Raw genomic sequence first — 27062 nt, 5'->3', positions numbered from 1 at the left:
TCATTGTTTTTTAATACAAAATGCACACCGTGTAGTACGTGACCTTCTCGCAGTTATCAATTTGAACTTCTCTTGGTTACGTGAAAATGTGAGTTTTTTATAGACATTGAACCGCTCATTTTTTATTGGTTTCAATCTTTAGCATTGGGGAAATCTGAGTTTTTATAAACATTAAACAACTTCATATTTTTTTTAATTTTGGACTTCTTGGTGTTATTCATTAGTAACGGGAAAAGTCCTAGTTATGTAATAAATATTGAACTGCTCAAGTATTTAAAGTTGAACTTCTAGATCTTAAAAAAAATAGGGGCAAATATATGTTTTACAAACTTTTTAAACTACTGGGTTTTTTTAATTTGACCTTCTTGGTTTTATAATAAACATTTCTAAACTTCTATGTTATTTAAATATGAACTTCTCCAATTTTTTAGTAAAATGAAGAAACACCATTTTTTATAAACTGTTCGAACTACTCCATTTTTTATTTTTGAACTTATCTGTTTATTCTAAAGTAAGGGGGAAAATCATGGGTTTGTAATAAACATTAAACCGCCCTATTATTTGAATTTGAACTTTAAGGTATTTTTTAGAAATGGTTAAACTTACAAAACAAATTATGGTTTTTCCACTTTCTACGAACCTACTATGTTATATCATTTGAAGTTTTTTTTTGTCTCACAACATTTTTAGGCATTTTTTTGCTGTCGGTGAAATGTCCTAGGTGTTCCCTTTTTTCATTTTATGAATTTCTTCTGTATGTAGTACACTTGAACTTCAGAATTTCTGAAACATGAACTTCTCTATGTAGTTTTTTTCTAAAAGTTTCTGAAAAATGAAATTGCCATGCGTCTACTAATACAACGACATGTTGTTATATTAGTGTGAACTTCTCACAAAAATCAAAACGAAACACAAAAGTTAACAAAACCATCGCTGTTTGTACACAAGAAAAATACAATTTGACATGTTTGGCCATATGATAAGATGTAGGCAGCAGCAGCAAGGAGCATTAGAGTTTGACTGTGTCAGACGGCTTTGTTGAACGACCGCACATGGCCAGAACAGAGGAACCGCGGGTTGAGGTGCCACATTGGCGGCGATGGCGCCACACTAACTTGATCATCTTGGTTTGTACTAAAATTGAACTTCTTGGTTATTTAAATTCGAACCTCTAGGTTTTTATATAACCCCTTTATTATTAAAAATTGAACTTCTTTGTATTTTTAATTTGACTTGCTTGGTTCTGTAATAAACATTGAACCTCTATGTTTGTGAAATTTGAACCTCTAATTTCTTTTGGAAACATGGAAAATGCTTTCTTTTAAAAGTGAACACTCTCTGAAACAACACTCTCTAAAACAACAATTCTAGACAAAAAACAAAAGGAGAGAACCTCTTCCCAACTTTTATCAATATTCATTAACATGAACATTTATTCTTTTACATCCAACATGGATACAAGTCTACTACAACAGTTCCGTCTCGAGGGATAATTGTAGCATATATGTCAAAGTTGGTTGATAACATCGGCATGCATATACCAATGATATCCAGAGAGTGCCGGTGTTCTAGAAAATATACTTGGACATATTTTTCACCTTCTGGAACAATTTCTACCTTCAGCCTGTTTTTCATTCCAAAAGGTGAGCAAACTGGACAACAAAGTATAATCCTCATTTTGTTTAGAGCTGAACTGAATAATCTGGTGAAGCCGGCCTGCAACGATGGCCAGTTTTTTCAGAGGTAAACACAAAAAAGTGATGAAATTGGAGGGCAGGGGTTGTGGCCTCGCGAACCGACGCGAAGTGATCCCATGATGGAGGCGAACTAGGGGAGTCAGGTGGTTCCTGGGGTCGCTCATGGAAGAATCGGGGGCGACCGGGGGCGCGCTGGATGGTGGCAGTGAACTGCCAGAGGTGGCGGTGGCGAACGGCCTGAGTGCCGCGGCGGTAGGGTATCTTCAGTCGGGAACCTCGGCGGCGGCCGGCGGGATCAGAGCTAGGCAGTGGCGCCCCAGGATCCACGGCCCGTGATGGCACCCAGGTTCCACGGCTTGCTCGTCTTCAGTCGAGGACCCCGGAGGCGGGCGGGATCCAAAGACAGGCGGCGGCGCCCAGTATCCATGGTTGGCGACGGCGCGCAGGATTCGCTACCAAGGTGGATCGGGGCAGAGGTGGTGGTCCATGGTGGCAGTTAGAAGCAGGCACGGGTGGCGGCGCGCCAGGAGGAAGGCGGGGGCGACGGCGTCCCAGGAGGAGTCTAGGGGCGGCCTCGTGCCGGGAGAAGGCGGGGACGACAGTGCGCCGGGAAGGAGGCGGGGGTGCTGGCGCGCTGGTAGGAGGCATGGTAGGCAGCGACGACGATAGGATCGGGGGGCGTTGGGGATCGAGGGAAGAAGTGGTGGACGAGAGATCGTGGATGGGATTTTTTCCCGCTATATGGATTCCGGAGTTCCGGAAGTTCGGGAGGGAGCAGTCGGGCCCTTATAGGGCCTTCTTTGATCCAAATAGTTATTCTAATTCCAAGATTAGAATAGTGTTGTCATATATATAGTAATACTATTCATCACCCAGGTTGCAGAATAAGTTATTCTTCGTTCGAGGTAATCTTACGATCGCTTCATAAATAAATTACATTTGAAATACAAATAGTTACATTTATATTGATTCACTACGTAAAATTTGGTATAAAAAACAAAAATAAAAAGGTTATAAGACCAGAAATATCGCATTTTATGTATGTTTTTACGTTCGTAACTTTACGTAACATAAAATATTTTTTACGGCAAGTATATATTTTCTTACGCTTTCTTTTTACGTATGAAATAAGACAAAATTTACGAAACGTAAAAATACGGTGCATTGATGTCAAAATAGAAAGGGGGTGAAGAATAACTATTCCTCACCCAGGGTGACGAATAGCGCAACCCTTCATATATATATATATATATATATATATATATATATATATATATATATGGAAAATCCATCCTATCACCTGGGGTAGTTACCCCACATGTCTCATATATTACCATGTGGTAGTATATATTCTACTTTATCATTTTAAGTATATTCATATACTATATATAATATATTCCAAATTAAGTTACATGAAAAAATTGCAAGTTAGCCCATGATTTTTATTATATTTGTGAAATACATACATATTTATACGTAAAAAGGAGCATACTCAAAATACGATACATACTACCAAAAAAATATTATATATATATATATATATATATATATATATATATATATATATATATATATATATATATATATTATATATATATATATATATATATATATATAACCTCCGCGCGCCGATAAACCATAAGAAGAATACTTGAAACTTACACTTAGACACTTGAGTAACCAATCAAATCGTACATCTTGTGGCATGCTCACCAATATTGATGTAAAGTGAGATGATCAGGGTTGATGATGTGATGCGAAGGGAAGGGGCCACTCAATTCAATTCAATGTCGTAATCCGACCTGGCTTCTCATGTCCGCACTTGGGACAGATTGATACTCGTTTTTTGCTGGATTTGAACTTGCTTAAAAAGAAAGGACTCAGCTTCCGTAAAAGTGATCGATGAAGAAGCTCAAAAGTCTCAATCCATACATATATATATGATAACACTATTTTAATTGTAGAATTAAAATAGATCACGAGGCGCCATAGGGCCGGACCGGATGCTCCCGAACTCCCGAACCGGGCAGCGATAAACAAAAGAAAAAAAAGGCCCACCCACCTCCCCTAATCCCGATCCACCATCTACCCCGATCCAGATCCCCCACCTCCCTCCCGCACCTCCTGCCCCAAACCGGCAACGCGCCCGCCACCCCGCCCCCAACGGCGGTGGCGCCGCCACCGGCCGACATCACCCCCTCTTCCCGAGATCCTCTTCGACGCCACTACACCACCGGCGAACCTCGCGCGCCGCCGCCCGCTGCAAACCTCGCGCGCCACGGCCTCTTACCGAATCCAATCGGCGGAGCTCGCCACGGCAACCACCGCGTTCTTCCTCTCGCCGCCGCCCTGGAGAGGAACCTCCCAAACATGCGCCACGGTGGAGCTCGCCTGCCCCAGTGCCTCTTCTCCACGCATGCCCTTCTTCCTCGCCGGAGCTGATGTGGGCCGCCACATCACCCCGCTGGCCGGGACCCCCCTCCCCTGCCCCCGCGCCGTCCTGGCCGGCCACACTGACCTTCTCATGAGAGCCACCTTGACCTTCCTGGAATAAGGTTCATCCATGGAGCGGCCGCTCCCGCCCCTCCATCTCCGGCGAGGTGCGCCATCCCCTCCTTCAGTGCCCCCTTCGGGTGAAGCTCCACGCCACCACCATCGTCACGCCATTCCAGCCACCAGCACGCACATGTTGTTCTCCTCGTCACGGCCAACCTGAACTTCCTGAGGTAGTTCCCTTTTTTGCTTTTTTGTATAATTAATCTAGGTCTTGGGGCGGCAGGATCTTGATTTCATTTTTGCTTGGCTCATTGCTTGAAAGATTAGCCGTTTGAGTGAGAAAATAAGGGCCCTTTGCATTTGTTTGGCGTGTATTGGTTTATTCAGTTTTCACTTTGCAAGAAAGAGCTTTGTTTTCTCTCGTATCTAAATTTTTAGATGCTACTATTAGGTGTACTATTAGTACTCTCGTTTATCGTTGCTAGCTATGTGCTTTCAGGAACTCTCCGAGAATTAATAAACTCTCTGCTTTTGTCACAACTCTCGGCCTTGTTGTCTCCTCTGCCTGTTCTCTGCTTTACAGCGTCTCAATAGCCATGGAGAAACCTGAAGATGCAGTTGGAGAAAAGGAAGGTACATGCTTGCTGAACTAATTTATATCATACAAATCTGAATGATGTGTGTTTATATTCGCTTGCTAGTGTCTTGTAGTTGACCCAGGCAGATGCCACAATCTGAGGCTTGCTTGCTTGCTTTTTCTGTTTGTGTTGTCAATGAATATGCAAAAACAGTTTGTGTTGTCAGAAAAAAAAAGGCACTTCTCAATTTGAGATGGTTGCGCCCTCCAAAAAATTTAACTTCATGCCATTTGCTTGTTTCAAAAGAACACAAGCAGATTTTGTTTCTGGAACTCAGCACACTAACTTACTCCATAGGTTATTATTGTCGTAGATTATTAGAACTTCCAAATAATATCCTTAATGGAAGTGATGAGTGTTGCATTTTTTCTTACTTGCTGTCTATGTCTTTCTGCTATCTACCAAGTTATTGATTACACTATCAGATTGATGGTTCATGAGAATGTGTGTATGAAGTATGCCCAAAATTATTTCCTGCTTATTTTAGGGCTAAAGAGTGTAAGGCGTCATGGACTAGTGGTAAAACAAGCTTTCTTGTACCAATGATGAAGGAGTGTGGATGCAACAAACTTCTGTGGTCAAAATTGATGGACAAAGGAGTTGCAGCACACAGAGCAAAACCTATCTCAGGTACCTCTCACACTAAGGGAGTGACAGCGCCGGGGAGAGCAGCACAACAACGATGACGAATGCCAGAACGTACAGGTGGTGCTCCGACAAGAGGCCGTGCTTGCCGTCGGCCTCCTTTGCATCTTCTTCCACGAGTGTTTCTAGTAGGGCTCGATGTTTATTAAAAAAGAGTAAGACATTTACACTTTTCTTCAGGAAGACATTTGTAAGTCAAAAAACATGAACTTTTCTTCAACAACGATGTAATGCCTGAGAACAAAGTTCTGCTATGCCTGAGAATATATGAAGTACGTGGCTGGTGTTTATGCAAATTTTAGTCAAAAAACAATTTTTTGATGATATGCATGTAGTTGTTGTTCGGTACTAAAATTCATATTGTATTTGCGCTACCGAGTTGAACATTTGTATTTATGCAAAGATACTTTTGTTGTCCCTACTGCTGCATCACCCCCGTCCCATCCCCTACCTCTGCCGCCACCGCCACTTGCCCCCAGCACAGGTGCCGAAGGCCGCCCTGCAGGAAATCCCTTCTCCGGTCGATGTTGTCTGTGCCTCCCACGATCCCGTCAACAGAGGTCCCTTGTGCGGGCTCCCGTCGTCGATCCCTGTCCCCCGTCCTGCAGAACTGAGAGCACCGGCAAGGATGACAAAGATCTCGTGGGGCACGCATTGGAGCAGTTCAATTTCTGTAGTGTGAGTGTGAGTTGTTGTGTGAGCCAAAAAAATTACTTCAACTGTTGTGTATTTGTATAAAAACGTTGTTTGTAACAATTTGTTGTGTTTATTAAAAATACAGAAGTTCACCATGTGAAACTTGCGTAGTTCAATTTGTACTAAAAAGATAGAAAATAAAACAACAGTAAAGTTCACAAATCATGGAAAAAAGATGATTGTGTTATTTTCGATGTTTGCCCATATGGCCAATTTAAATGCAGAAGCTTAGACATTTTTAGTTGAAACATACGAAACAATATTTACAATGTGAAAAAGTAAATTCAATAGTAATCCAATTTTCCGTCTATAAAATACAACTAAGAAGTTCAAAATTTAAATAACACATTAGTTCGATCTAAAAATAAAGAAATAGATTTTCCCTATTTCTAAAAAATAAACCAAGAAGGTCAAATTAAAATAAGAGAGTAGTCCGATGCTCATTAAAATTTTGTATTTTTCTCGTTTCTAAAATATAACCAATTTTTCTAAAAATTAGGTTTTCCTTATTTCTAAAAACTAATAAAGAAGGCCAACTCAAATAACAGAGCAGTACAAAAAAGTTTATAAAAATGGATTAAAAAAACTAGAAAATTTGAAATAACCGACAAGGTAAAAAAAACATAGAAGTTCAAACTTGAAAACGCTAGAAGTTCAATTTGAAATAACCGAGAAGGTCAAAAAAACCAAGAAGTTCAAATTTAAAAACCTAAAAAAAAATTTGGCTTATTTAAACCCATATTTTCCTAAGAAGTTCAATGTAAAATGAGAGAGAAGTTCGAAAGTTAAAAAAACTTAGATGTTTTCTCATCACTAAATAATAAAATGAACAAATTCAAAAAAAGGAAAAACTAAAGTTTCAAAAGAATTTTCTCATTTTAAAAGGCAAGGTCCAATTTTGTTGTTGTTATAAGTTCAAGTCCTCGGTCGGAGAAAGTTTAAAAAATTATTGTGCGAGAGGTTTGTACAAAAGGATTATCATTTGTGTAACAATGACGAATGAATGAGAAAAAAACAAACGAAAATACGTCACAGAAGTTCAACATGAAAACAGCAGGAAGTTCAACTACTACGCTAAATGAATTTTAGATGAAAATCTTTAAAAACTATCGCGAGTATGAAAAAATGATCAACATGGGAAAGTTGCGTGTTTACATCAGCTTTCCATCGATATATCACTTGCTCAATTCCGCTGAGTGTTCCGGTGAGTGGATGGAGAGCTGCGAGCAAAAAAATAAACCTAGAAGTTCAAATTTAACGAAGGGGCTCGATGTCTATCAAAAAGTAGGATTTTTCCGTTACTAAAAGAAATAAAACCAGGAAGTCCAAATTAGAAAGATGGGAGAAGTTCGATGATTATAGAAAACTCATATTTCCCTCGTTATTAAAGAATGGAAAACAAGAAGTTCAAAAATTAAATAACAAGAAGTTCAATTTTTTTAAAAATAGAGCGCTTCAAAATTTCATAAAAAAGATTAAGAAAAAATCAGGAAGTCCATATTAAAAAGATGGAGAAGTTCGATGATTATAAAAAACTCAGATTTTCCTCGTTATTAAAGAGTGGAAACAGGAAGTTCAAAAATAAAAAACAAAGAATTACAACTTTTAAAAATAGAGTGCTTCAAAATTCATAAAAAATATATTGAGAAATTCATATTAAAATTCATAAAAAATTCAGATATTTTCACGTAACCGAGAGAAGTTCAGATTGATAACTGTCAGAAATTCGTGTACTACACCGTGTGCATTTTGTATTAAAAAGAATAAAAAAAGCAAAGACTAAAAGTTTTGTTGCTATAAGTTCAAGTCCTCGGTGGGAGAAAGTTAAAAAAAATATTGTGAGAGAGGTTTGTACAAAAGGAATATCAATTGTGTAACACTGACGAATGGATGAGAAAATTACAAACGAAAATACGTCAGAGAAGTTCAACGTGAAAACAACAGGAAGTTCAACTACTACACTGAATGAATTTCAGATGAAAAACTTTTAAAAACGTCGCGAGTATGAAAAAATGATCAACACGGGAAAGTTGCGTATTTACAGCAGCTTTCCATCTGTATATCAGTTCCTCAATTTTGGTGAGTGTTTCGGTGAGTGGATGGAGAGCTATGAGAAAAAAAGCACATGAAAACAGAGTGAAGTTCAAGTAGACATACCGAGAAGTTCAAGTTCTTCATCCGGTGCATTTTCGGAGAATCTGTTTTGCGACAAAGGCAGAACGCATGATCTCGTTGTTTTCAAAATTACTTGAAAATGGCTAGGAATCAGAGAAAACCATCAACATGAAAAAGTTTCGCATTTTCCGTAGCTTTTCAAGGGTATATTATTTGCCCCATCCCGATAAAGTTTGTAGAAACTACGGCCAAAAAACGATTTTAGCCATTTTCAAAATAGACTTAAAACAGTAAGGAATTGGGAGAAATAATATATACCAAAAATTTTCGCATTTCCTCAAGCTTTCCAACGCCATATCATTTGCTACATTCGGACGTACAGTTAAAAAGTTAGCTTGAAAATACGAACTCGGTGCAACTTGGACCGTTTTATAAATCACTTTTAAACCGTTCAAAATTAGAAAAAACTTTCAATATGAAAAAGTAGCGCATTTTCATAATCTTTTCAAGGCCATATCGTTTGCCTCAATTGGATTAGCCGTTTAGAAATGCCATTGAAAATACGAACTCGGCTGTTCGGTTTCCGAAATATTACAATTTTCCAAATTACTCTTTAACCATAAGGAATTACAGAAAACTATCAACATGTGGAAGGAGTGGTTTTGCATCATCTTTCCAACGCCATATTATTTGCCTCATTCCGATAAACGGTTTAGAAATGCGATGGAAAATACGATTCACGTTTTTTGTATGAAGGAAAAACGGTTTTCAAAACCGCTCTTAAACCGCATACATTTTGCCAAAAATTCAACTTGGGTCATGATAGTCGTGTCCATAGCTTTCCAACCATATATCGCAAGCCCCATTTGGACACTTTTTAGCTGAAGTTCAACCTAGTACTCGGGGAAGGTCAGACGCGTTACTCGGGAAGTTCAGGTTGTGATCAGAATATTATTCTGATCCCGTGATCAGAATAGTGTTTATGTGTGTGTGTGTGTGTGTATGTGTGTGTGTGTGTGTATGTGTGTGTGTGTGTGTGTATGGAATTAGAATAACTATTTGGATCCAAAGTCAGCCCTATATATAGGGTAGCACTATTCTGATCCTGGGATCAGAATAACTATTTGAATCACGTCACGCCCTATATAGAGCGACCGGGTTGTTCCCGAACTACCCAACCCGCTGCAGAAAAAAGTCCCACACTACCAAAAAAAGACACATCGTGACATTTTGGGCTGAACGAAAAAATTATGTCATACTTATGACACTTCTATGACGATAATTGTGACAAAACTAGGTATCATCATAGATGTGGTGGGCTCCTACTTCTATCACAAAAAATCATGACAGAAAATGGGCTTTTCGTCCCGGGCGGGTCGGAGACGCAACTGCATGACCTTCTTTGGGCCGTCCATGAAGGAGAAAACCATGGTAGAAGCGAGGGCGAGGAAAATTTCGGGGGAGTCCCCGGTTATGGTGGGTAGTCGGGGGCCGAGCGATGCGCGTTTCTCTCGTACGTACGCGCGTGTGTGCGAGGCGTTGGGCTCTAACTGAACCCGAGCGAGGTGTTGGGCTCTAACTGAACCCGAGCGATTGCACTGCAGGCTACGCGTTACTGAACCTGAGCGATCGATCGATCCCTTGCTGTTAACTGAACCCGAGTGATTACTTCACTACTGCTGCTAACTGAAGCTAGTCGATGCTGCCTCTGGATGAACAGTGAGCGTTGTTGGGGGGTTTGGATGAACAGTTCCCGGTGGGGGGTTGGATGAACAGGACCCCGTGGTAGTAGAGTCCGTTGCCGCTGGATGAACAGTACCCCCGATCGATCAAGTCGGTGGATGAACAGGACCCTGTGGAGGGCTGGATGAACAGGACCCCGTGGAGGGCTGGATGAACAGAACGATCCCGTGGAGGGCTGGATGAACAGGACGACCCCGTGGAGGGCTGGATGAACAGTAGCCCGTGGAGGGGTGGTTGAACAGGACCCCGTGGAGAGGGCTGGTTGAACAGTAGCCGGTGGAGGAGCGCGCGGTGGAGGCTGGATGAACAGGAGCCCGTGGATGAACAATCGCAGGTGGAGGCAGGAGGAGGTTGACGGTGGATGAACAGTAGCCCACGGAGGCTGGAGGAGGTCGACGGTGGAGATGAATAGTATCCCGTGGAGTCCCGTTTTGCGGTACGCCACACCCCTCCCGATGAACAGGACCCCCGTTTCGACCGTAGCGCTCCAACACAAGTCCGTTTCCTCCATTTTGCGGTACGCCACACCCTCCCGATCAACAGGACCCCGTTTCGACCGTAGGAGGTCCGTTTCTCTGTTTTGCGGTACGCCAGACCCCTCCCGATGAACAGGATCCCGTTTCGACCCTGGCCGGTCGAACACAAGGCCATTTCCTCCATTCTGCGGTACGCCAGGCCTCGTTTCCATCGGCTGTTCCGTCCAAGCCGGTTGGCTCCCGATGAACAACACGCGTTCCATTGCCTCCCGATGAACACGACGCATTCCGTTGCCTCCCCATGAACACGATGACGACGCAGTTTCTCCGTTCTGACCCAGCCATGTACACGAGCCCTGGCCGTACGTATGCGTGAGTAGGCGTTCGAGACCCCGCCCGTATGTACGTACGTGGTCGTATTTTCTTTCTTGCACCCTGGCCGTTGTACGTACGTGTACATGCTACGTGCGCGCCTCTACTACGACACGTGCACGCCTCTACTACAACACGCGCCCTTCCTTACACGGCCACGGTTCATCGCTGCAGCCTGCAGATAGACTGATCGTATGTAGACACACGTACACGACCAGAATGACAACGCTACGTACGCTTCGACTAGGTGGGTCCCGACTGTCAGGCACTTCTGTGCGAAGATGTAGCTGGTGGGTCCTAGTAGGCAGGGCGAATATTTTTTTTTGCTCGTAATATGGACGCACTTCCTTGCATGCGAAGATATAGCTGGTGGGTCCCAGCAGTCAGGGGTGAAACGTTTTTTTCGCGAAATACGGTGGCCCGTCCGGTGGGTCCCTGCTGTCAGGTGGAGGAATCATTATTTTCCACGTAATAAGGAGGCACTTCCTTGCTGCGGCTGTGGACCCAGCTATCAGCCTCTCCACGTACAGTACTCTTCCGATGTAAGTCGTTAGTTGACCACATTGACCACACCGCGCCGAGAGCACCAGGGCAGTGGACGACAGCGAGGCCTAGGAAGGGGACGACGCGGAGCCGGGGAAGATGCGACAGTGGATGCCCACGCGGAGGGGAGTACGTGGGTTGACTGCTTCGGCTGCGGTGTGAGGTTGTCGTCGCCGGAGAACAACAGGAGGTGCGGGTGAGTATAGAGGGATGGCATGGCCAGCGGTGGCAGCACAGCCGGACACGGGAGGCAGGAGCAGGCGGCACGGCCGACGCTTGTTTGGGCGGCTGGAGCAAGAAGACCAGAGGTTGAAGAATCACTACGGCCGTTGGATGGACATCGTACGGTCACTAGGGCTAGAATTGTTCATATTGACTAAGTTTACAAAGCCCTCTGTCCCCGTCATCTTAGTAGGCCCACAAGTCAGCCTCCCACTATGCTGGGTCCCAGCTAGCAGGGGTATTCATCTTTTGTGCGTAATAACGAGGCACTTCCTTGCGTGCGAAGATATAGCTGGTGGGACTGACCTCTCAGCGGGGGAACGTTTTTTCGCGAAATACAGAGGCCCTTCTGTTGGGTCCCAGTGTCAGATTTCGGGTTCCGGCAAAACTCTTGAGGTTCGAACACTGGGGTGCGCATGAAGATCTCTCTCCCTAGATCGCTCTCGCAACCATCGCAAGGCCTAGCTCGACGAACCCAAAGAACAGGAGACACAAGAGTTTATACTGGTTCGGGCCACCGATGTGGTGTAATACCATACTCCAGTGTGGTGTGGTGGATTGCCTCTTGGGCTGAGGATGAACAATTACAAGGGAAGAACAGCCTCCTGAGGAGAGGTGTTCTTGTGCTTGGTGAACTTGTGTGGCCGAGGATCCGATCAAGATGCCTCCTATGGTGGTGGCTAGTCCTATTTATAGAGGCCCTAGTCCTCTCCCCAAATATTGAGCGGGAAGGGATCCCACAACGGCCAAATTCGAAGGGGGACAACTAGTACAAGTTATCCTGACTAAAGGTGGTCTTCGCTTGCCAAAGTCTCTTGTGGTGACGCCGCCTTGGGCTCCACGGTGACCTCCATCCTGTCGTCCTGCTGGTCTTGGTCTCGTTGCACCGATATGGAAACCTTTTCCTGATGCCTCAGGACTCCTCGCCTGCGCTTGCCTTCTCTAGCACCAAAGAGGAAACGAGGACACTACGCGCGCTGGCGCCTGCCTGGTGCCCGCTGGCTCCAGTCGTCATGGCTTGTGTCACAGGAACCTCGTGAGGTGTCCCTCGCCTTGATCTCTCCGCCCCTCACGAGCCGGCCTGGTGAGGCCGTTCCCGAGGAGGTCTTGTGTCGTCCGCCTCGCGAGGCTTGGCCCCTCGCGAGGGTCTTGAGTGTTTGCTAGTGAAGATGGGCCATACAGGGCCACTGGTGGAGCCACGCTGTGGGCCGCAGGCAGGAAAGTCTGGGGACCCCCGTTCCCAGGACGCCGATAGTAGCCCCCGGGCCCAAGGCGCGCTCGGACTTGGCTTCGAGGCGAAGCCAAAGGGAAAGTGCGGAGCGCCGCGAGCCCCAACAGCCTGCGGCCCCGCTTGACGCGTGGCGATTGATTGGACGTGGGCATCTCCACTTCCCCACGCTGCCTCGGCAACTGCCCGTCTGACAAAAGGCTGGCGCGGGCAACGCTTGCCTTCATTACTTTCCTTCGTCTTGCTCCAGATCCCCTTTCTCGCTCCTTGCTTCCGTAATCTCCAGATCTGCTTCAATCCCCTTCCGAGCCAGCTACCAATGGCGCCCCGAAAGGTCAAGGCTTCTTCATCGCCCGCCTGGTACGATCCGGCTCTGGACGCGCCCAATGTCTCAGAGAAGAACCTTGCCGCCACGCGCCTGCTGACGACGGGGGAGAACAACAAGAAGGGGAAGACCGAGCTCCGGGCTGGCTCCGTCGAGCCGGAGGCTTCGAATAGCACCTTCTACCCCTTCTTTATGAGCAGCGTCGTCGCGGGCCTGGTTCGCCCCTTCTTCGACTTCTTCTACGCCGTCCGCCATTATTACAGGTTACAGGCCCTCCATCTCCATCCCAACTCCGTTCTTCTCTTGTCGATCTTTGCCTTCTACTGTGAGGCGTATGTCGGGGTGGTGCCGTCCGTGGCTCTGCTGCGCCACTTCTTCTTCCTCTGAATCGACAACGGCCACACCTCTGGGTGCGCCAACTTTATCGCAGCCGGCAAGGCCAACGCGATCTCGAAGGCCGGAAAGAAGGCCGATGGCTTCAGGGGCAAGTGGGTCATGATGGATGCCAAGTGTGTCCACCCACGATTGAAGCTGCCGACGAAGATGCCCCAGTCTGACGAGGGGTGGTCCCGCGTGAAGCTTACTGACGACCGGGCGAAGTCGGTGCTGGAGAAGATGACCGCCGACCTAAAGCCGGGCAATGCGAAGGCGGCAAAGCTGATGGGGACCATGCTCCTGAGGGAATTCCTAATGCTGCGGGTGGCTCCTCTCCAGGCGCGCTCCCGCCCCTTGTGGACGCTGGGGGGCGAAGAAGACAAGCTTCGCCTGAGTCCGGAGGCCTTGCCTGACGAGGAGCTGGCTGTGGCTCTCCGCCTCTTGGTCGGGGACGACCAAGAGTATCCGCCGAGTGCCTCTGTTCCCTTGTTCCTTCGTAAGGACGCGGCGTAAGTTATGGCCACCATGCCCACCTTTGACGGGCGCGGCCTGGTGCCTCCGGTGCCCCCTGGGGTCCCGGTGGCGACGGCACCGATGGACGTGTCTTCTGGCGATTCCCGCAGGGAGGAGGAAGGGGAGGAGGGTGAGGAGTGCGACTCGGAGGCGACCCCCGAGGGGATGGGGGAGACCTTCCCCTTGCGCAAGGCCGACATCCTCCGCACCCTGCCTGATGACGATGACGAGGCCGGCGTCCTCCCGGAGAGAGGGGAGCCGCCCGTGGTTCCGACGAGGGGTAGGTTGGTGCTGATCTCCCGAGTTGACACTCCTGCTCTGACTCCGTCTGGAGCTGCTTCCAGCCCATCTGCTGTGTCGGTGTCAAAACCGGCGGATCTCGGGTAGGGGGTCCCGAACTGTGCGTCTAGGATCGATGGTAACAGGAGACGTGGGACACAACGTTTACCTAGGTTCGGGCCCTCTCTATGGAGGTAATACCCTACTTCCTGGTTGATTGATCTTGATGAATATGAGTATTACAAGAGTTGATCTACCACGAGATCGTAATGGCTAAACCCTAGAAGTCTAGCTTGTATGACTATGGTAATGAATATCCTGATCCGGACTAAGCCCTCGGTTTATATAGACACCGGAGGGATCTAGGGTTACATAAGGTCGGTTACAGAGAAAGGAAATCTTCATATTTGGTCGCCAAGCTTGCCTTCCACGCCAAGGAGAGTCCCATCCGGACACGGGTGAAGTCTTCGGTCTTCGTATCTTCACAGCCCATCAGTCCGGCCCATAGCTAACAGGCCGAACGCCTGAGGACCCCTTAGTCCAGGACTCCCTCAGTAGCCCCGAACTAGGCTTCAATGACGAGGTGTCTGGCGTGCAGATTGTCTTCGGCATTGCTTACGGCTTCGGTCGTTTTAACTCGTTTGCCCTCTATCCACTTAGTGAATTTATCCACCATAACCAGTAGATACTTTTTCTTATGGCTTCCCCCTTTTAAGGGGTCCGACCATATCGAGCCCCCAGACCGCGAAGGGCCAAGTGATGGGGATCGTTTGTAGGGCGGTGGGTGGCATATGGCTTTGGTTGGCGAAAAGCTGACATCCGACGCAACATTGGACAAGGTCCTGTGCGTCCGCTCGGGTCGTTGGCCAACAGAAACCTGTACGAAAGGCTTTGCTTACGAGGGCCCGAGCCACGGCGTGGTGACCGCCAAGACCAGCATGAATTTCAGCCAAGAGCTGCCGCCCTTCGTCCTCAGAGATACATCTTTGAAGTACTCCGGTAGCGCTCTTCTTGTAGAGTTCTCCGTCGTGAACTTTGTAGGCTTTCGAACGCCGAACAATGCGGCGGGCCTCATTCTGGTCCTCAGGGAGTTCTCGCCTATTAAGGTAGGCCAAGAAGGGTTCGGTCCATGGGGCAATGACTGCCATGATAAGATGGGCTGATTGTGTTATTTCGGTGGCTGAGCCCCCAATGGTGTTAGTGTGTTCGGGATCTGGGGATGTGGTCGGATCCGGACTGGTGTTGCCGCTCTCCCCTTGCCACACCACGGAAGGTTTAAAAAGCCTTTCCAGAAAGGTGTTAGGTGGGACGGGGTCACGCTTGGCGCCGATGCGAGCAAGGACGTCCGCCGCTTGATTGCTTTCTCGAGCCACATGATGGAACTCAAGCCCCTCGAATCGAGCTGACATTTTAAGAACGGCATTACGATAAGCTGCCATCTTTGGATCTTTGGCGTCAAAGTCTCTATTTATTTGAGATATTGCGAGGTTTGAGTCCCCGTGCACTTCCAGGCGTTGTATGCCCATGGAGACGGCCATCCGAAGTCCATGTAATAAGGCCTCATATTCGGCTGCGTTGTTGGAGTCTGTATATAATATTTGGAGTACGTACTGCACTACGTCTCCGGTGGGCGACGTTAACACGACACCCACTCCTAATCCTGCCAGCATTTTGGAACCATCAAAATACATGACCTAGTTGGAATACGTGTCGTACTCTTTAGGGAGGTCGGCCTCTGTCCATTCGGCGACGAAGTTAGCTAGTACTTGGGATTTAATGGCTCGACGCGGTTTGTATATTATGTCAAATGGAAGGAGCTCAATGGCCCATTTGGCAATCCGGCCCGTAGCATCGCGGTTGTTTATTATGTCGTTGAGTGGTACCTCGGAGGCCACCGTGATCAAACACTCCTGAAAGTAGTGTCGTAGCTTCCAGGATGCCATGAAGACCGTGTATGCTATCTTTTGGTAATGAGGGTACCGGGATTTGCATGGTGTGAGGACAGTGGACACGTAATATACTGGCTTCTAAAGCGGGAATTTGTGTCCATCCTGTTCTCGCTCGACAACGAGCACGACGCTCACCACTTGGTGTGTTTTCGATATATATAATAACATGGGTTCGCTGATGTTCGGCGCGGCCAGGATTGGGTTGCTTGCCAAAAGGGCCTTTATTTCCTCCAGTCCGGCCGTTGCCGCGTCCGTCCACTCGAAGTGGTCGGTGCGTCGGAGAAGGCAGTAGAGTGGCAGGGCTTTTTCTCCCAATCTGGAGATAAAGCGGCTTAAAGCTGCCACACATCCCGCAAGCTTTTGGACCTGTTTAAGGTCCGTTGGCATAGCCAATTGTGGCAAAGCTCGGATTTTGGCTGGATTTGCCTCAATTCCTCTATTGGAAATGATGAAGCCCAGCAGTTTTTCGGCGGGGACGCCGAAAACACATTTTTCTGGATTGAGCTTGATTTCATATGCATGGAGGTTGTCGAACGTGAGACGTAGATCGTCTATTAGTGACTCGACGTGCCTAGTTTTGATGACGACGTCATCCACGGATGCTTCAACTGTCTTGTCGATCTGTTTCTCCAAGCATGTTTGAATCATGCGTTGGTAAGTGGCGCCAACGTTTTTGAGCCCGAAAGGCATAGTGTTGAAGCAGAAAGGCCCATATGGGGTAATGAATGCCGTTGCGGCTTGACCGGACTCCTTCATTTTTATTTGATGGTATTCGGAATATGCGTCGAGGAAGCATAGTGAGTCATGCCCTGCGGTAGCATCAATGATCTGATCAATGCGGGGGAGGCGGAAGGGATCCTTAGGGCAGGCCTTGTTGAGGTCTATGAAATCGACGCACAGGCGCCAGGATTTATCCTTCTTTGGCACCATCACCAGGTTTGCTAGCCAGTCCGGGTGTTTTATTTCTCTAATGAATCTGGCCTCGATTAGCTTGGCTAGCTCCTCCCCCATAGCTTGACGTTTAGGTTCTAAAAAGCGCCGCAGTGTTTGCTTGACCGGTTTATATCCCTTCAATATATTGAGGCTGTGTTCCGCCAACTTGCGTGGGATTCCTGGCATATCAGAAGGGTGCCAGGCGAATATATCCCAGTTCTTGCGCAGGAACTCTCGTAGCGCGGCGTCAACCGTTAGGTCTAATTGTGCACCAATGGATGTTGTCTTCTTGGGGTCCGTTGGATGGACTTGGAATTTGACTATTTCTTCTGCCGGTTTGAAGGAGGTGGATTTGGGTCGTTTGTCTAGGATTACGTCGTCCCTGTCCACCGTGGAGCGCAGTGTGGTTAATTCTTCGGCCACGAGGACCTCAGATAATGCCTCAAGGGCTAAGTCTGCGGTTTTGTTTTTGGCGTGGAGCGCTATGTCTGGATCACTGGCGAGAGTAATTATGCCATTGGGCCCGGGCATCTTAAGCTTCATGTACCCGTAATGAGGTATAGCTTGGAAGCGTGTAAATGCATCTCGCCCCAAGATAGCGTGATATCCGCTGTTGAAAGGGGCCACTTGGAAGGTTATCTCTTCGGACCGGTAATTCTCCGGCGTGCCGAATACCACGTCAAGTGTGATTTTTCCCGCACACCGAGCCTCCCGACTGGGAATAATTCCTTGGAAGGTCGTGCTGCTTTGCTCGATGCGGCTCCTGTCTATTTCCATTTTGCGGAGTGTATCCTCATAGATGAGGTTTAATCCGCTGCCGCCGTCCATGAGGACCTTGGTGAGCCGAAAGCTGTCCACAATTGGACTGAGGACCAAGGCGTCTGGTGCTCGGACTGTCCTGTACTTTGGTTCGTCACCGGCATTAAAAGTTATAGCCGTGTCATTCCAAGGGTTTATTGCTGCAATTTGGCAGACTTCGGCAAGTTCGCGGAGTGCCCTTTTGCGCCTATTGTTTGAAGCAAATGTATCGAAGACCTTTAATACTTTGAGGTTGTTGTCTTCCGGGGGGTGTTGTTCTGGGATGTTCTTGGTGAGGATATCCTCGCCACTCTTGGCCACTTGCCGGAGTACCCAACATGCTCTAAGGCTGTGGGTTGGCGTGTTATCCGGTGTTGTATGTATTCTGCATGGCCCATCGAGCCATCCTTCCAGAACGGTTCCGCGCCCCATGATGGGTTTGTATCTCTTTACTATTGGGCCGGGCGTGCCACGAGGGTGCGCCCTTTTCGTCTGAACAAGGGGTTGAGTGGGGACCGATGATTCCCAGCAGGCCGCCTGAGTCTTCCAGGCGCTTTCCATTGCGCTGTACTTTTGTACGATAGTTGTCAAGTCAACAAAGTGTAAAATGCGGCGACGATTGATGGCATTAAGGATTCCTTCGTCCATGCAGTTGTTGCGGAACGCTGAGACCGCGTCTTCGTCATGGCAATCTTTTATCTTGTCTTTGACAAGGAGGAATCTGGCCCAGAAGTGATGGACCGTTTCCTGAGATTGCTGTTGTATGCTCATTAGAGCGCTTATGTTCTGGTGGGTGGGTGGATTTAAATCCGAACCTTGGCCCAACTTTGGATCCGGAGTCTGAAGATCTTCCGGAATTAACAGTTCGGGCTCCGAGATATCAACTGATTTTTCAGGCTTGCCATCCGATTCTATGTTCGGAGTACAAGGTGTGTCTTTCTGCCGGTGGGTGTCTGGCTCTTCGAGATCGGAGATCCGAACATAGTTCATCCTCAACATAGAGGAAGAGTTGTCTTGCTCCTTGACTACCGCTATCTGGTGGGTGATCGACGGAGTTTTCATCTCTCTTTGGTCGGGTTTTAGCCCAATCTGATCGTAGTCTGTAGCGACTCCCAAGGCGGCGATGCGATCTAGGAGTTCGTTTAAGGACGATAGCTCCGTCGGATCCATCCGTTTGGAGTGTTCAGGATCAACGCGGAGGCGATTTTTGATGACTCGAGAGGTCATCATCGGCTTAAGGGCCGGACAGGCGGTCATGACGAAGCCGCCCAGTTGGAGGGTTTGGCCTGGGGCCAGGGTTCCTCCGGAGGTAATATTTTCCTTGACAACAAGGCGAGCCATCAACCCTTTCGACGACGGCATAGTGGAACTCTCAATGAAAGCACCAATGTCGGTGTCAAAACCGGCGGATCTCGGGTAGGGGGTCCCGAACTGTGCGTCTAGGATCGATGGTAATAGGAGACGGGGGACACAATGTTTACCCAGGTTCGGGCCCTATCTATGGAGGTAATACCCTACTTCCTGCTTGATTGATCTTGATGAATATGAGTATTACAAGAGTTGATCTACCATGAGATCGTAATGGCTAAACCCTAGAAGTCTAGCTTGTATGACTATGGTAATGAATATCCTGATCCGGACTAAGCCCTCCGGTTTATATAGACACCGGAGGGATCTAGGGTTACATAAGGTTGGTTACAGAGAAAGGAAATCTTCATATTTGGTCGCCAAGCTTGCCTTCCACGCCAAGGAGAGTCCCATCCAGACACGGAAGTCTTCGGTCTTCGTATCTTCACAGCCCATCAGTCCGGCCCATAGCTAACAGGCCGGACGCCCGAGGACCCCTTAGTCCAGGACTCCCTCAGTTGCCCCTTCTTCCACTCCTGGAGCCCGCGCGCACGCGCCTCAGGCTGCGAGGCTCTCGGGCTTCAAGCTTAACATGCGGAGGGACTACGCCGCGGTGGACCAGTAAGTGTTCTTGTCCCGCCTCGTTCTTTCTTATGCTGCTAATCCTTGACGCCGCTCCGTTGTGCAATTAGGCCGACGCCCGCGGTGAAGAAGAGGAAGGAGGAAGCGGTGGTGCTGCTCGGGGCCAATTTGCATGCTGCGGCTGCGTCTCCCTCCATGGAGAAGGGCAGCGTCGGCGCTCGCGCCTCTCCGGCTCGATCGTCCTCGCGAGGCTTGGGGAGCGTCCTCGGGAAGAGTCAGCCCCCGTGGCCCCGCTGGCTCCGGAGGTGCCAGCGTCCGGCTCGGACGCTGAGGTCCCCAAAGCTCAGGAGCTTCCTGCCTCCCAGGCCATGGTGACGACGTCGCCTCCTCCCCCTTCTGCCACACTGCTATCTCCGGGTCCTTCGGCCTCCCCTGACGGTTTGGAGTGCGCTCTTTCTGCGATGACCCTGCTGCGAGAAGATCTTCAAGGCACCGACCGTCGCCTGGTGGCCGGGCGCCTAGAGCTGGTCTCTAGCTGGCTTCACTCCAATGTGTCTGTCCGGGCGACGCTGAGCCAGGCTGCTGCGGACTCCAAGAAGGACAGGGAGGCCGTCGCCCAAGCTGTGGCCGCCCGCGAGGTGGCGCTGAAGGATGCCGGGGCCACCCAGGACCGCTGCCGGTTGCTGGAGGCCGAGCTGGAGACCGCATGGAGGGAGCGCGCGAAAGAAACCCGAGGCCGCAAGGCGGAGGAGGAGAAGATGAAGGCCCGAGAGGACGCCGTCAGGGATCGTGACGTTGAGCTGGAGCAGTTAGCGAAGGCGCAGGCCAAAGAGCGCAGCCGGCTGGAGGAGCTGGAGCAGAAGCTGGATGCGGAGAAGGCCGAGCTTGAAGCCAAGGCGAAGGTCCTGGCTGAGGACCGCGAGGCCTTCAAGCTCCTTGAGGAGAGGTCTCGGACGGCGCTGCGGTCACTCTAAGAGAAGGGCTTGGAGGAGCCGCCGGCGACGAGGGCCCCGCCCAGCTGCTTCCTTATCTGGTCGATGCGCTTGAGGACGTCGTGAGCGGTATTGGCCCCATGGCGGAGGAAGAAGCCCGCGTTCTTTCCTCAGCCGCGTTGACGCGCGTCTTCAGCCACCTCCATCTTCGCGACCCTGCCACCCGCCTTGACGAGCTACTGGAGCCTGTTGACGACGAGCATTGCGCGGCCGCTGCCACTGCCGTGAAGGGTCAGGTGGAGGCCCTGCTGAAGAAGTTCCGCGCCTTCGCTCCCACGCCTTCGACCGGCGGTGGTACTGATCATGCAACTCCGGCTGGTGGTACAGGTGAAGTCGATGCCGTTGAAGAAGAAGCATCCCTTGCAAGCGACGGCGGTGTCCAGGGATGATGACTTGCTGGCGGCTCCTTTCCTGCTTAACTCCTACAACATGTACCATGCCTTGTGGAGGCGTTTCAACTTGCGTTTGGTATTGGGAGAACAATATGTCTTGTAATATTTGCTTGAGATTTTGCGATTTCCTTCCCATTTGCTTTACGTTCTACGTCGGCAGGGCCCGACCCTGCGCATACCTCAGCCGCCGTTGGGTCGTCCGGATCACCAGGACGAGACCAAGGAGTGAGGGGCTACGTGGCCAGTTAGGCTCCTGAGTCGCGATGCTCAGGAGTCCCCCTTGACGCGCAAACAGCTTATGGAAAGGAGATGCAAGAGTAGGTCTAGTGTTCTACGTCGGCAGGGCCCGACCCCGCGCATACCTCAACCGCCGTGGGGTCGTCCGGATCACCAGGATGAGACCAAGGAGTGAGGGGCTACGTGGCCAGTTAGGCTCCTGAGTCGCGATGCTCAGGAGTCCCCCTTGACGCTCAAACGACCTTCATACATTTGCCCTCGCCGAGGCTCGGCTCGGGAGGGGGGCGCGAAGACCAGGTCCGGGGGACCTGGCAGGGTGGCGTACGCTTTGGCGTGACCTGAGCGCAGCCCCCGTGCCCAGCCCCCTCGCGCGACTCTCCCGAGGGGAGGTGTTGCAATGAGGCTAGACACTGACCTCAAGGGCTCCCTGAGGTTGATACGGCCATGCGGCCGCCCTCAGTTGTTTATCACCAGCGCGGAGCATAGAGCTTCCGCACTTGCACGGGCATAGCCGCTCCTCGGCAGTGTCGACGGCCAGCGCGGAGCATGGTGCTTCCTGGTACGTGGGAGGGGACTCCCTACTGCGGAGATCCCCCGGGGCGTGTATAGCCCCGCCCTGACACATGGCTTGCACGGCAGGGCTAGACGAGGTGTGTCTGGGCACTCATGAGCCAGCGCGGGACTCACGAGGCCCTACCTCAAGGCGGTTTGCGCCTAGTCTTGATTCTTGATGGCTGTGGTGTTCCTGCGAGATGGTTAGGCAACCTGCACCGAATGAATTTCCTGAGGTTATCACACGAGAAGGCTAAGCACCAACGACCCCAGGAGGTGACGTGAACGGTGCCGGCCCGCCAGACAGAGCTCAACCGTTGGATTTATCGACGCTGCAGGGACGGGCCCGAGCACAGATGCCGTGCCTAGCCTTCTTATACGAAGGATCCTGAAGAAAGGCGATCGGCGCGCGGCTCCCAAGGTGGGTGACAATCAAGCAGGTGATAACCATAGATAGATCATGCATGGAAAGCAAACTAGCTTAGGAAAATGCAAGAACGATACATGCCGTTGGGTCGGACCGAGCGGCCTGGGGGTGATGCAGCCCGAGGGGCGCCCCAGCAGAGTAAGCTAAAGATGTAAAAGGATACATGCCGCAGGGATAGGCCCACGCGGCCTGCGAATGATGCAGCCCAGGGGGCGCTCCCAGCTAAATAAACTTGGAAAATGTCACCTGGTTCCGTTGTCGAAGGGGTGTTGGGATAGCTGAAGACGCGTGGCGAAGGGGTTGCTCCTCATGAGCCACCGGGGCCCTGAGCCTCGGGAGGCTCTGAGGGTCCAGGCGGCTCCTCGAGGAGCATCTCCATCTCCCCCAGGACTGCATAATGCCTGGCCTCCTGACCCACCAGGATGCTCCGCAGGTTGCGCTGGAAGGCGGCTGCCACGCTCGGCAGGCCGAATGGCACGCGAGCATAGCTGTGAGGTGGGCCCTTGCAGCGTCCCACGCGTGAAGGCCAGAAGAGCTCCTGAGATGCGGCCCTATTGAGCCCTGGGATGTTGACGCAGACGCGCAGCCCACCATCCTCGCCTGGATGGGGAGCTGCGCTAGGTGGGCGGCGGTCGCCGCGCACGGCTCTTGCATCCTGCAACTCCTGAGTGACCTTGGTGATGAACTCCTTGGCGCCGGGCGCTCCTCGCCCGGTGTTCTCCTGAGGGAAACGTGCCGCAAAGCCCGCCTCCATGTGGTGCCCGAGCGCCTCCCTCGTGATGTTGGCTAGGTCTGAGGCCCTCCAGAAGAGAGCCCCCGAGCCCTGCCCGAGGAGGGCGCTGGGCGCGCCTTCCTATGCGAGGGAGGGAGGCACCCCAGGCGCAGGCGCCGATCCTGATGTTGCGCCGCCAGAGCCCTGAGGCCCTGTGCGGAGTAGCTACTTCTTCTTCTTGAGGACGGCCTCAGGAGTGTACTGCGCACCATTGTTGTCGAGGTCTTCGATCGCTGCGGCTTGGAAGGCGCGCCGAGGGAACACACCGCATCTCTTTCTTCGCAGGGGATGGTGATGATCCCGCGGCTTCCTGGCATCTTGAGGACGTTGTAGCCATGGTGGGTCACCGCCATGAACTTGGCTAGGGCCGGATACCCGAGGATGGCGTTGTACGGCAGACGGATGTGAGCAACGTCAAAGTCGATGAGCTCGGTGCGGTAGTTGTCGAGCTGTCCGAAGGTGACAAGGAGGCGGACCTGCCCTATCGGCGTGGTGGAGCCGTCGGTCACTCCTGAGAAGGGCTTGGTTGGCTAAAGTTGACCGTATGGCGCTTGGAGGCTATCGAACGTCTCGACGGACAGGACGTTGAGCCCTGCGCCGCCGTCGATGAGGGTCTTGGTGACTTGCACGTTGCTGATGACGGGTGAGCAGAGCATTGGGAGGGCGCCAGCGGTGGCCGCGCACTTGAACTGATCCTCCGAGCTGAAGGTGATGGCGCACTTGGACCACCTGAGCGGGCGCATGGCCTCAAGCCTGGGAAGGGCTGCGTTCACCTCGCGAGCAAACTGCTTGAAGATGCGCTGAGAGGCTGGGCCTTGAGCTCCGCCCAGGATGCAGGCGATGGCGCGCGGTTCCTAGAAGCCCCCAGCACCCTCATCCTGATGGTGGTTGTCGTTCCTTCTTGGCGGTGGCGGCAGCGGAGGAAGGCCAGCCCTCCAGGCGCCCTCACGATGTTGGTCCTGCCAGCGGTCCTCGTGAGGCCGGTTGCGCCACTCCTGGCGGGGGCCGCGATCGTCCCAGCGTCCTCCGCCTCGTCCTCCTCCTCGGTCGTAGCCCCGGTCGTTGCGCTCAAGGCGTCGACCGAGGCGTCCATCTCGAATGGCCCTGAGCTCTTGACAGTCACTGGTGTTGTGGCTGTGTACGTTGTGGAAGGTGCAGAACGGTCGGCTGCTCTTGAAGCGACGGGACGCGGATCGGCGGAAGGAAAGCTTCGGCGCACCCCTACCTGGTGCGCCAAATGTCGGATTTCGGGTTCCGGCAAAACTCTTGAGGTTCGAACACTAGGGTGCGCACGAAGATCTCTCTCTCCCTAGATCGCTCTCGCAACCATCTCAAGGCCTAGCTCGACGAACCCAAAGAACAGGAGACACAAGAGTTTATACTGGTTCGGGCCACCGATGTGGTGTAATACCCTACTCCAGTGTGGTGTAGTGGATTGCCTCTTGGACTGAGGATGAACAATTACAAGGGAAGAACAGCCTCCTGAGGAGAGGTGTTCTTGTGCTTGGTGAACTTGTGTGGCTGAGGATCCGATCAAGATGCCTCCTATGGTGGTGGCTAGTCCTATTTATAGAGGCCCTGGTCCTCTCCCCAAATATTGAGCGGGAAGGGATCCCACAACGGCCAAATTCGAAGGGGGACAACTAGTACAAGTTATCCTGACTAAAGGTGGTCTTCGCCCGCCAATGGCTCTGGTGGTGACGCCGCCTTGGGCTGCACGGTGACCTCCGTCCTGTCGTCCTGCTGGTCTTGGTCTTGTTGCACCAATATGGAAACCTTTGTCTGATGCCTCGGGACTCCTCGCCTGCGCTTGCCTTATTTAGCACCAAAGAGGAAACAAGGACACTGCGCGCGCTGGCGCCCGCCTGGCTCTAGTCATCATGGCTTGCATCACAGGAACCTCGCGAGGTGTCCCTCGCCTTGATCTCTCCGCCCCTCGCGAGCCGACCTGGTGAGGCCATTCCCAAGGAGATCTTGTGTCATCCGCCTCGCGACGCTTGGCCCCTCGCGAGGGTCTTGAGTGTTTGCTGGTGAAGATGGGCCGTACAGGGCCGCTGGTGGAGCCACGCTGTGGGCCGGAGGCAGGCAAGTCTGGGGACCCCCGTTCCCAGGACGCTGACACCCAGCTGTGAGGTGGGGGAATCATTATTTTGTGCATAATAAGGAGGCATTTTCTTGCGTGCGACCGTGGACAGCTGTCAGCCTCTCCAGGTATAGTCCACTTCTGATGCATGTCGTTCGTTGACCATGTTGACCACGCCGCGCCGAGAGCACAAGGGCGGTGGACGATGGTGAGGCCTAGGAAGGGAAACGACACCAAGCCAGGGAAAACTTGGCAGTTGTTTCCCACGCGGAGGGGAGTGCGAGGGTTTACTGTTTCGTCTGCCGTCGCCGGAGCATAACAACAGGTGTGGGTGAGTAGAGGGATGGCTAGGCCAATGATGGGAGAACGATGGGGCGGTGAGGCCTGCGTGGCAGCATAGCCGGCCGCGGGAGGAGGGAGCAGGCAGTCCCGCCGGCGCTTGTTTGAGTGGCTGGAGCAGGAAGAGCAGAGATTGAAGAAGCACGACGGCCGTTGGATGGACATCCAACAGTCACTGATCTCGTGTGTTGACTAAGTTGATGTTGGGGAACGTAGTAATTTCAAAAAAATTCCTACGCACACACAAGATCATGGTGATGCATAGCAACGAGAGGGGAGAGTGTCGTCTACGTACCCTCGTAGACCATAAGCGGAAGCGTTATGACAACGTGGTTGATGTAGTCGTACATCTTCACGATCGACCGATCCTCAGTACCGAATGTACGGCACCTCCGTGTTCAGCACACATTCAGCTCGGTGACGTCCCGCGAACTCACGATCCAGTAGAGCTTCGAGGAAGAGTTCCGTCAGCACGACGGCGTGGTGACGGTGTTGATAAAGTTACCCACGCAGGGCTTCGCCTAAGCACCGCTACGATATGACCGAGGTGGATTATGGTGGAGGGGGGCACCACACACAGCTAAGCGAGATCAATGATCAACTTCTGTGTCTTGGGGTGCCGCCCTGCCCTCGTATATAAAGGAGCAAGGGGGAGGCTGGCCGGCCCTAGCAGGGCGCGTCAGGAGGAGTCCTACTCCCACCGGGAGTAGGATCCCCCCCTTTCCTACTTTGGACTAGGAGAGAAGGAAGGGGGAGAGAGGGAGGAAGGAAAAGGGGGGCGCCCCCCCTCCTAGTCCAATTCGGACCAGAGGGGGAGGGGGCGCGCGGCCTACCCTAGCCTCCTCTCTCTCTCCACTATGGCCCATTAAGGCCCATACAATTACCGGGGGGGTTCCGGTAACCTCCCGGTACTCCCGTAAAATCCCGATTTCACCCGGAACCATTCCGATGTCCAAATATAGGCTTCCAATATATCGATCTTTACGTCTCGACCATCTCGAGACTCCTCGTCATGTCTGTGATCACATCCGGGACTCCTAACTACCTTCGGTACATCAAAACACAAAAACTCATAATACCGATCGTCATAGAACTTTAAGCGTGCGGACCCTACGGGTTCGAGAACTATGTAGACATGACCGAGACACGTCTCCGGTCAATAACCAATAGCGGAACCTGGATGCTCAAAATGGTTCCTACATATTCTACAAAGATCTTTATCGGTCAAACCGCATAACAGCATACGTTGTTCCCTTTGTCATCGGTATGTTACTTGCCCGAGATTCAATCATCGGT

At 50.7% G+C, this 27062-nt stretch overlaps 1 long non-coding RNA gene across 2 annotated transcripts; it reads left to right on the top strand.

Annotated features, from left to right (window-relative positions):
- Window positions 1-3779: 3779 nt before the first annotated feature.
- LOC123079693 (uncharacterized) lies at window positions 3780-5772 on the top strand. 2 transcript variants are annotated; one of them, XR_006438094.1, is made up of 3 exons: window positions 3787-4423; window positions 4693-4826; window positions 5319-5772. It is a non-coding gene; the product is annotated as an uncharacterized lncRNA (long non-coding RNA). The 2 variants fall into 2 exon arrangements; XR_006438095.1 differs by having other exon boundaries at window positions 3780-4826.
- Window positions 5773-27062: the final 21290 nt, after the last annotated feature.

This window comes from Triticum aestivum, chromosome 3D (assembly GCF_018294505.1).
Source record: "Triticum aestivum cultivar Chinese Spring chromosome 3D, IWGSC CS RefSeq v2.1, whole genome shotgun sequence".
In the NCBI taxonomy this organism is placed as follows: Eukaryota; Viridiplantae; Streptophyta; class Magnoliopsida; order Poales; family Poaceae; genus Triticum; species Triticum aestivum.
Note: the sequence above shows the minus strand (reverse complement) of the source record. Positions and strands in the feature narration are given on the sequence as shown.